General features: G+C 32.7%; 1 pseudogene; it reads left to right on the forward strand.

Annotated features, from left to right (window-relative positions):
• The first annotated feature begins 1,504 nt into the window (after nucleotides 1-1,504).
• On the forward strand, nucleotides 1,505-6,090 carry LOC148253065 (ABC transporter G family member 32-like; annotated as a pseudogene).
• Nucleotides 6,091-10,728: the final 4,638 nt, after the last annotated feature.

A 10,728-nucleotide genomic window follows, 5' to 3' on the forward strand; every position in this document is an offset into this window, starting at 1 on the left:
TGTTAGAATTAATTTATTTATTAAATTGTCAGTTATAAAAAAATTTAAAATAAGTGATATGAAAAATTAAAATAAAATAACAGAAAATTAAATAGTAAAATTTAATAATAATTAAATAAAATAAATGAGCGGTTACCAATAGAAAAATTAATAAAAGATTTTTTGCTACTTATATATAGGCTATGCTTTGTTCTGTAACAGCATCCCATTTAAATTAAATATAATATATATTTTTTTAATATATATCTCCAGTTATTTTAAATTTTAAATTTTTGTATTAGTAAAAACCTCTTATCTTCAGTTTATTTCCAACAACTAGTAATTAGAGCATGATTCAAGAACGGACGTTAGTGAAGTAGTGAATTTACGCTCGTGAAAGAAGTATTTTTTAATTGATGGCTTCAAGTATTGGCGCAAGTATGGTTCAAACAATGGTTTCCATATTTTTTTAGAGCAAATTATGATATATGGAAGATAAAAATGTGAACATTACTACGATCACAAGGGTTGTGGGATATAGTTGAGAATGGTTATTATCAATACATTGCTAGGTATCAACTAACACCAGCAGAAACAAAGAAGTTGGAGGAAGATCAGATAAAGGATATCAGAGCCTTATTTCTCATATAACAAGGTGTTATAGAGAGTTTGTTCTCTCGAATAATTAGTGCAACTAAATCGAAAGAAGTATGAGATATATTGCAAGAAAAGTTTCAGGGATCCACAAAGGTGATTGCCGTAAAGTTGTAGACCTTGTGCAGACAATTTTAAAATTTATAAATGAAGGAATATGAAAAAATAAATGAGTATTTTTCGAAGGTAATCAAGATCGTGAACCAGATGCGGAATTTTGGTGAAGAAATTGTTGATCAAAAGGTAGTAGAAATTTTTTTAATTAGTTTACCTGAAAAATATGAATATATTATTGCAGCAATTGAAGAGTCGAAAGATTTGTCTACTCTTACAATTCAATAATTGATGAGTTTATTGGAGTTGCATGAGGCAAAAAAATTGTAGAGTGGGAGCAACTCTGTTGAAAGTGCTTTTAGTACTAGTTCTAGAACTCAAACTTCTTTGAAAAATCAAAGAAATTATCAAAAAAAGTGGATAGAATATGGAGAAGCAGGTTCAAGTTCAAATATGTGGTGTGACATATCTAAAAAATCAAATTATAGTACGTCGAGATGTTGGAAGAAGAAAACACTGCAACAAATGTAACTAGCACATACATATCACAAAATACTACAAAAGCAGAAATCAAGGTCATGATTGTGCGAATTTCATAGTAAGAAAATGAAAATTCTGAAAACATTTTCTTCACATGTCATGTTGCAACAAAAGAAAAAGACGATATTTGGTATTTGAATAGTGGCTGCACAAACCACATGACAGGTAACCGAAAATTATTCAAAGATATAGATGCGTAATACGAAACCAAGGTACACATGGGAAAGGTCATCTGGTTCAAGCTAAAGGCAAAGGCAATATTATAGTGCAAAGTAAGATGGGGCCTGAATTTCTTCGAGATGTGCTGTTAGTCCTAGATCTGAAATAGAATATGCTAAGTATCAGACAACTTCTACAAAATGGTTATGTAGTTCATTTTGACGATGGAGGTTGCAAATTTTTTGATCGGGCAAATAACAATTATATGTTTGCCAAAGTTGATATGAAGAAGTCCATAAATTTTTCACTGCAAATAAAATATGCTTCAGAAATAGCATTACAAATTGAGGTAGCTGACTGCTCAAATTTATGGCATAAAAGGTACGGTCATCTCAATTGTAATGCTCTAAGCACCACTTGAACTGGTACACATCGACATATGCGGAAAGATACAGACACTTTCACAAGGCTAAAATTGGTATTTTCTAATTTTTATTGATGATTATTCAAGGATGACTTGGATATACATATATTTTAAAAAAAATCAGAGGTCTTTGAAGTGTTCAGAAAATTTAAAGCCTTGGTAGAAAATCAAAGTGATCATAAAATTAAAATTTTATGAAGTGATGAGGTGGTGAGTTTACCTCGAAGAACTTTGATAGTTTATGTGAGGAACATGGTATTCAGAGACAATTAACAACAACATATGCTCTTAAACAAGATGGCGTCGTTGAGAGAAGGAATCACACAATTCTCAAAAAGGCTAGATCGATGTTGAAGGAGAAAAATATGCCTAACACTTTTTGGGCAGAAGCAGTAAATACAACAATTTATATCTTGAACAGAAGTCTGACGAAATTAGTTCTAAATTGAACTCCAATTGAAGCATGGGGTGGTATCAAGCTAGTGATTAGTCATATGAAGATTTTCGGTTACATATGTTATACTCATGTACCAATAGAAAATAGATCAAAGTTTGATAACAAAAATGAAAGATGTATTTTTGCAGGCTATATTGTTGGTACAAAAGGGTATAAAGTGTATAATTTAGAGAAGAAGAAGTTGATGATCAACAGAGATGTTATGTTCAATGAGAATGTTTCCTGAAATTGGGAAGACAAGAATGTTCAAAAAAAGCAATCATCTCTAATTATTATCTCATTGAGAGGACAAACTACTTAAGATAACACTCTAAGACGATATATATATATATATATATCTGGTTATCCCCAAAAATAGGAACTTGCAAGAATTTTCAGCTACTGTAAGCAGAGTGACATTCATTCCCCCATGCTTCACTGTTCTAGAGTCACTTTTCTTCTCTGTCTGGCTCCGGTTACCTTCAGATGTCAACTTAGAGGCACAAAGGGTAAATGATGCAACATTTTTTTGCATCTTTGTGTGTCTTGGGCATGGGTTGATTTCCTAAATGTTGAAATTTTTGGCATTTGTTAAGGAGGTTATGGAACTTGTAGAGTTGACTCCACTAACTAGAGCATTGGTTGCCCTACCTAGAATAGATGGTTTGTCAACAAAACAATGAAAAAGGTTGACCATCACTGTTGAATTGGTTGCCATTCCTTCTATAGTGTTCATGGATGAGCCCACACTAGGATTAGATGCAAGAGTTGTAGCCATTGTGATGAGAACTATGAGAAATATTGTTAATACTGGGCGAATAACTGTCTACACAATTCATCAGTCGAGCATAGATTGTTAATACTGGGAGAATAACTTTCTGCACAATTCATCAGCCGAGCATAGACATTTTTGAATCCTTTGATGAGGTGTTATCTTTTTATGGTTTTATAGACAGTGATAATAATTTCTCATTTTTTGTCCTTAGATACGAATAATAGAAATGAAAAACTCTTCTCACTAGTTAATATCTTCATTCTACATTCTTGTAGTTGTTATAGCTTGCATATTATTCTAGATGATATGCTGCTCTTTAGTTACTGAGATAGTCCTATTATAGTATCAATGCATAGTCTAAGCCCATTTAAACTTCCCAATAATCCTGAGTTCTCTAGTGTTTCTATTTTTTTTTCTCTAGTGTTTCTTTTTTTTTTTCTATGTAGCTTTTGCTTATGAAGCATGGTGGAGAGCTTTTATTGAAGGATTGTAACGTGTTCACAATATGCAGTGGAAGATATAAAATAATCTAATATGATCTATTATACTTCAAAAATTATATTGTATGTTAAAGATCAAATCTAAAATATACCTGATAATAGGTTTTCAAATTAAAATTTTTCAAAAATACGAAGACTTTGCGTATTCACACTGAGACTGACATTTGCTAATCAACTCTTTCATTAATGAAACACACGAACAAATTGATTAATATTTGTGTTAAAATTTTCTCATAAAATTTTAACAAAATGAAAAAACAAAATTCCCTCATTTTTTCTCTTGTTTTAGTGTGTGGATATTTTTTATAGCACATGTGCCTGCCTTTTTAGCAATATTTGCCTTTTTAGCAATATTTGTGGCTACCTTTCACTAGCGCTTGCTGCTCCCTTTTTAGCAATATCTGTGGCTGCCTTTCTACCATCACACACGACTGCCTTTTTTGCAACACATGCGACTACCTTTTTACCAGCACTTGTGGGTGCTATTGTCTCTTTTTACCAGCACCTACCGATGTGCAGTTGCCTCTTTTGACCAACTTTTTCTTACCTTTCTTTTCAGCCCTTGTTATATATATATATATATATATATATATCTCATATTTTAATTAAATCACATATATAAATGATGTATATAAAAATATGATCATTGAACCGACCCAACTTAAAATTTCTAATAGTTAATATTAACTTAAACTGTTAATATAGTCTTTTCTTAAAATATGAGATTTAAGAATTTCCTTTGACCTGAGATCATCATAATAATTGTACGGCTGCCTTTTTTTTTATTGTTATTATTATTTATTAATAAAATATTTTATAAATCAATCTAATTCTAAATTTAATTTTACAATAATATCTATTATTATAATAGCCACATATATTATATTATTACACTAATAATATAATAACCAAGAAATATAAATATTAATTTTCTATTTCTAAAATAAAAAAATTCAATTTCTCTCCAATATTAATTATATCTTCTATGCTAGTAAAAAATATAATAATATTCTATTTAGATAAATTTTTTTATTTATTTGACTAAATAAAATTCTCTAATTTAATCATCAAATAATTAAAATAATTAATCCATTTCGCAAAAGGTAGAATATTCATTAGTGTGCGACTCCATAGGTTTAATACTAAACCAGTAGCAAATTGGTCAAACCAATTTACTAATCAAGATTGACGTCTACCAACACTCTTTAACAACTAGATGGTATGAAGTGTACAATTACTCTTAAGAACCTGCTAAAACATAGTGTAATATTTTCTTCCATCATTATTGCTCTGGATTAACCCTAAAATATGGTTTAACTGTCAAAACCCAATAGGTAAACAACTATATTTTGTGTCAATTGTAACTAATTAATGAATGACATAAGAAACTTATTTCTTCTTTCATTCAATTGGTCTGACCAAAATCTTAATATAGTCGTTATAATAAATGACAATATAGAGCTTAAATTTATTAATAAAATTGACATATTCCATCTTAGTCAATCATTAATTTTATAAGTATTTAATTACACCTAATATTATTTTAAATACAGTTTTATGATTATAGGTATACATAATCAAAATATGATAAATGACTTATTAATTATTATGATGATTTCAGGTTAAAAAAATTCTTACATCTCATCCTTTTAAGAGAATATTCTATTGATAGTTTAACATAATATTAACTACTAAAAATTCTCTGTTGGGTTAGTTCAATAATAAAATCTTTAAATGCATAATTTATATATGTAAGTTAGTTAGTGAGATCAACTAATCTTTATTTTATAGAGACCATCACATATATATTGGTCTTACTAGATCATTAATATCTTATTTTGATGATCTAATGACCAAAAACATTTTAGATTAAATTATAAAAGGCTTTACTCTCATTATTAAGATCTCTATCTTGATGTAAAGTATCTAAATTAATCAAAAACTTTACCATATAAATTAACAATAAGATAGTAAATATAATAATGAAAATATTATTACCATATATTAAAATTAATTATCAAACAAAAATATATTTAATATATTACATAAATAATTAGATCTTGGGCATAAAAATTATATTCTTAACATATATGTACTGGTCCACTTGGCCTGGATTCCTGTGAGCTTATAAAGTATTTTGAGGTTGGTGCATGTCCCTATCCTACCAGTTGAATATTTGAGCTACTATGTTAATTTTTTGTTGTTTTTTTTTTCTAATTGAGTCAGTAGCTAGTTAATGCTGGCTCTTTTAGATTTATGAATAAATAGTGGTATTTACACAATTAATAGCTCAATATTTTGGAAGATATGACTACCTACCTCTAGAGTGACTCTTTTTGTAACTTACATGTAAAATATTTATTGTTTTACGTGAATGTTCTAATAGTTCCAATTCTAGTACTCATCCTTAGTGTGTCATTTTTGTCTTTTATAGGCCGTTGAAGGAGTGCAAAAGATCAGTCCTAGGTATAATCTTGTTAGATGGATCCCTGAGGTTATTTGTTTAGCTGAAGAACACAGTCTAGGTATTGATTTTTCTGAAGTTTACTGAAATTCAAATCTATTTTAGTATGTTGATTTTCCTTATGAATTTTCTGTTGTTGATTTTTATTTTCTATGAAAGTATTTTCGTTATTAAACTAACCATTGCTTTCTTTTGTTACAAACATAATAGAGAGTTGGTTGAAAATCTTTGCAAGCCTAGTAGTAGTTCCAAGGAACTAGAGTTTCCAATCAAATATGCTTAGCCATTCTTCAACCAGTTCTTAGCCTGCCTATGGAAGCAGAATCTGTCTTATTGGTGAAACTCGCAATACACAATAGTTCCCTTGTTTTCCACTATTGTGATCTCAGTGATGCTTAGTACAATATGTTGGGGATTCAGTTCAAAAAGGTTTTCTATTTTTCTTGTCATAATCTTTAGGTTTCTTTGTAGCTTCAATACTCTGATTCTATATTATCGAGATGCTGCTTTATATTTTAGATTATTTTAGCATCATTTTTTGACCTTGGATTTCTTTATGTGGTTTCAAATTGCTTGATGTATCATGTTTCTAGATTAAATTAATTTATATCAGTTGGTGTTTTTAATGATTGGTGGACAACCATTTCAATCCCCATGAAGGAATTTGGTTAATGGATTTATCTTATCTTGGTTCTAAAAATATCTTCTCACTTGCTAATGCTTTTTTATAAATAAGTTGTTTTAGATAGTATCATCTGAAACGGAGGACAATTATTGAGCTATTAGGATGCACTAAATATTATTGACATTAGCCAAAATATAAAGAGTCCCAACCAATGGTGTTGAAGGGCAATAAAGCAGACACAAATTAAATATTTATAGAGACAATAGTGACCCTAATGACATTGCTGATATATAAGACAATACTTTCATCATAATAATTTATTATTAAAAATTTGTTAGTTTAAATTTTTGGAAGTGTCTTTCACTCTATAGTTTGCACATGCCAAGTCTTACCTTGGTCTCGATTCTTGTTTGTACCATCTCTAACCATGGTTGGGTTCTTTTTTTTTTTTTTTGTTTCAATGAAATGCAACAAGAGCTTTTCAATGCCATGGGATCCATGTATGTAACAATCCTGTTTATTAGGATAACCAATGGTACGGTGGTCCAACCTATTATTTCTATAAAGATCTATTTCATATAGAGAGAGAGCTGCAAGGTTGTATTATGCACTTTCATTTGTATTTGCTCAGGTCAAGCTCACCCCTCATTCCTTTCCCCTCATGCATATACCCGTGTCAACTTTGGTAAGCCACTTGTTCAGTATACCTTATTTACTAATCTCAGTTCTATCAAGATTCCTTCTGCTTTTAACCAGGCAACAAAACAAACATGTTGGAGAAAAATAATAAAAGAAGAACTTGAGGCATTGGAGGAGAATCGTACTTGGGATTTAGTTCCTTGACCACCTAATATGTCAGTAATAGGGAGTAAATGGGTTTATAACATTAACGTCAAACCTGATGGTACTTTAGATTGATACAAAACTCACTTGGTTGCACAAGAATATAAGCAAGAATATGAGATTGATTATGAAGAAACGTTTGCTTCTATGGCTAAGATGACGACTATCCGCACACTACTTGTTGCAACATTGTGTAAAAAATGGACGTTGCATCAATTAGATGTGAAAAATACTTTTCTTTATGAAACTTTGAAATAAATAGTTTATATTGAGTGCTCTCCTTATTGTTCTTATACGGATCCTAACATGGTTTGTTTACAACGTAAATCTCTTTATGGCTTTAAACAGACTCCTAGAGCATGGTTTAAAAAATTTCAGTTGACTATTTGTTTAGTTGGATTTCAACAAAGCTCTAATGATCACTCACTCTTTATGTGACATTCTGATGTTAAATTGTTGTGTTGGTTCTTTACGTGGATGATATGGTTATTATTGGTAGTCATCAACAAAGCATTAAAGAGTTCAAAAAATTTCTCAATGATTCCTTTCACATGAAAGATCTTTGCAAGCTCACTTATTTTCTCGGGTTAAAAGATTTATATTCCTCCAATGACATACTTCTCACCCAACGCAAGTACATTGAAGTCAGGCTGGTCAATCTTACTAATAATAAATTTGTGTCACTCCAATAGGACAACATTTGAAGCTAAAACGAGATGATGGTGCACTTATCTTAGATCCCACTATGTACCGACATTTGGTAAACAGTCTAATTTATTTGATTATAACACGTCCTGATATCCTGTTTGCTATCCAAATTATGAGCCAGTTTGTTTATTAACCTAGATGACATCATCTTTCAGCTCTTCATCTTATTCTTCATTATTTGAAAGGTTTGTGATCGTGGGCTATACTTTTCATCTAATACATCGCTCACTCTCACTACTTATGTGGATGCAGATTATGCTGGGTGTATTGATACTCGGTATTCTAATATAGGATGGTGTATTTTCTTTTATTATTTTCCTATATCTTGGAAGTATAAGAAGTAAGATCGGGTCTTAAAATCTACCATAGAGGCTGAATATTAGTTCATATCATTTGTAAGTTCTGAAATTATATGGCTTCAACAGCTTCTCAAAGAGCTTGCTGTTAATTGTTCTCAATTGATCACAACGTTTGGAGACAACACTTGTGCAATTAGCATTGCCACTAATCATGTGCATCATGAATGGACGAAACATATCGAAGTAGACTGCCATTACATTTGTGAACTTATTCATGATAAAATTCTTCATCTTGTTTGTCACGCCCCGACGCTTGATATGAGGCGCAATTCGTGCTCTTATCATTTTCATGTAGTGGGCCTACAAAATATATACATGCATAGATAAAAAATATAACACAACCTAGTATCCTATGTGATATGTACAGTAACTATATCTACAAAACATAAGGTTAGAATTTAGAGTCTAACAGAACAAAATAAAACTTTTCGAATATGCACAAAGTATACAAAAATAAAAACCGTTTTACATATTCTACTCGTCTAACAGTCTTCATTCTCCTTTGAAAAATATCATTGTGAAATTTAATGAGCTTTACCAACTCAATAAATATTTCCGTTCACTCAACCCAGATAAGATTTCATGCAAAACACACAGTACGAGACAAATGCAATAGTGATGTTTCAATGCAAAATTCATTTATTATTTTCACCACTTGACATGTTTCTGATCGAATTTCTGAAGTCTCTTGAATATCATATACAATCCTCAAATGTATATCAACATACTCTCGAAAGAGCATAGATACACTCGAATATCATTTATCATTTCGAAACATAAACACATACACATGAAAGATCACATATACACTCGAAAGGTCATTTCAAAGGTTTCATCGCGTGATGCCATTTATGTCGTCATCGAGGAAAGGCAAAATGGATAGCACACATACTGTAACGACCCCGGAAATTTAAAATGAAATATATGTATTAAAAAGGTCAAATGCGGAAGCGAAATAAAAATTTCGATTAACACCCCTTACACTAAAATCAAAAACGTGCTCAAAGCATATTCCAGGGCCGTCCCCATACCCCGTCCGGTATGAGGGTGAAACGGGCCATCCCCATACCCTGTCCAGTATGGGCGCCAAAACACATAAGGTCTCCATACCCCGTCCGGTATGAGAGACCACAATCCCAGTAGGGTTCCCTACTGACCCGGTCCGTCCACCATCTCCCAGGATATCTAGTCAGGCTGACCACATTATACAATTATCAATTTACATAACCTTTCATTCCCCTTTTCCTTAGTCAGCATCATCAAATCACACACAAACAAGCAACTAGTGATTCATGCCAAACAAGCCAACATACAACATCGGGTTCTCAGTCATTCAACCCATAATCAATAAAACAGTGATATATGCACACAAAACTATGAAATGAAAACATCAGACCTCATACTGCATTTAAAACTGTAAAATAGGCCAAACAACAGCTAACCGACAAACACACCAGACTCGGGCTCCATTAGCGATCTTAAACAATTTCACACATCTATTGATTCATGAAATACCGTTTTATCATTTATTGAACTTTAATACCGTGATAGGAAATAGGGTGAGGGGTCCTTACTTATTTCGGGGTCCGAATACGACTCTACAGTGCGCCTGCAGACTGTCCCTAATTTTTCCTGAATTTTTCCCGGGGAATTGAAACGCACTACTGGTACCTGCACGTGTCCCAAAAAATCCCAAATTAGACCCAGGGCCCTTTTCGGCCAATATCACAATTCTGGCACGGCGGCTCCGCCGTGCTCCGGCGACGGCGCCGCCGCTTGCAGCGGCGATTCGCCTCAGGTAGGCCGTTTTCGGCTGAATTCGGCCACACTTGCATCGGTCCCTGCGATAAGACAACCCTAGGGCCCTCGGGGGGCCAAAAAAATACGAAAAACTGAAGCTTACCGGCGGCGGTGCTCTCGGGTGCCGCGGCTCTCCGGCGAGGTTTGTGTTTTGGTGATTTGGCTCTGATCAACTTGTAGAGAAAAGAATGGTGATCACGGTGATATAAAAATTGTATCAAAAGGAGGCCGGGAAGGGCCTCATCGGAGGCAAAAACCGAGGAGGGGCGCGGCGGCGCCGCTGGGTTTCGGCCATGATTTCCGGCCGTTTGGCCGGGATTTTGGCTCCGATTTGGCCACAGGGGAACTTAGCATTGAAAAACAAGCCGGGGGTATGAAATTTACCTCGATTAGCAGTCGGAAAACTCC

Source organism: Carica papaya, chromosome 7, assembly GCF_054855325.1.
Source record: "Carica papaya isolate Zhongbai chromosome 7, ASM5485532v1, whole genome shotgun sequence".
Classification (NCBI taxonomy): domain Eukaryota; kingdom Viridiplantae; phylum Streptophyta; class Magnoliopsida; order Brassicales; family Caricaceae; genus Carica; species Carica papaya.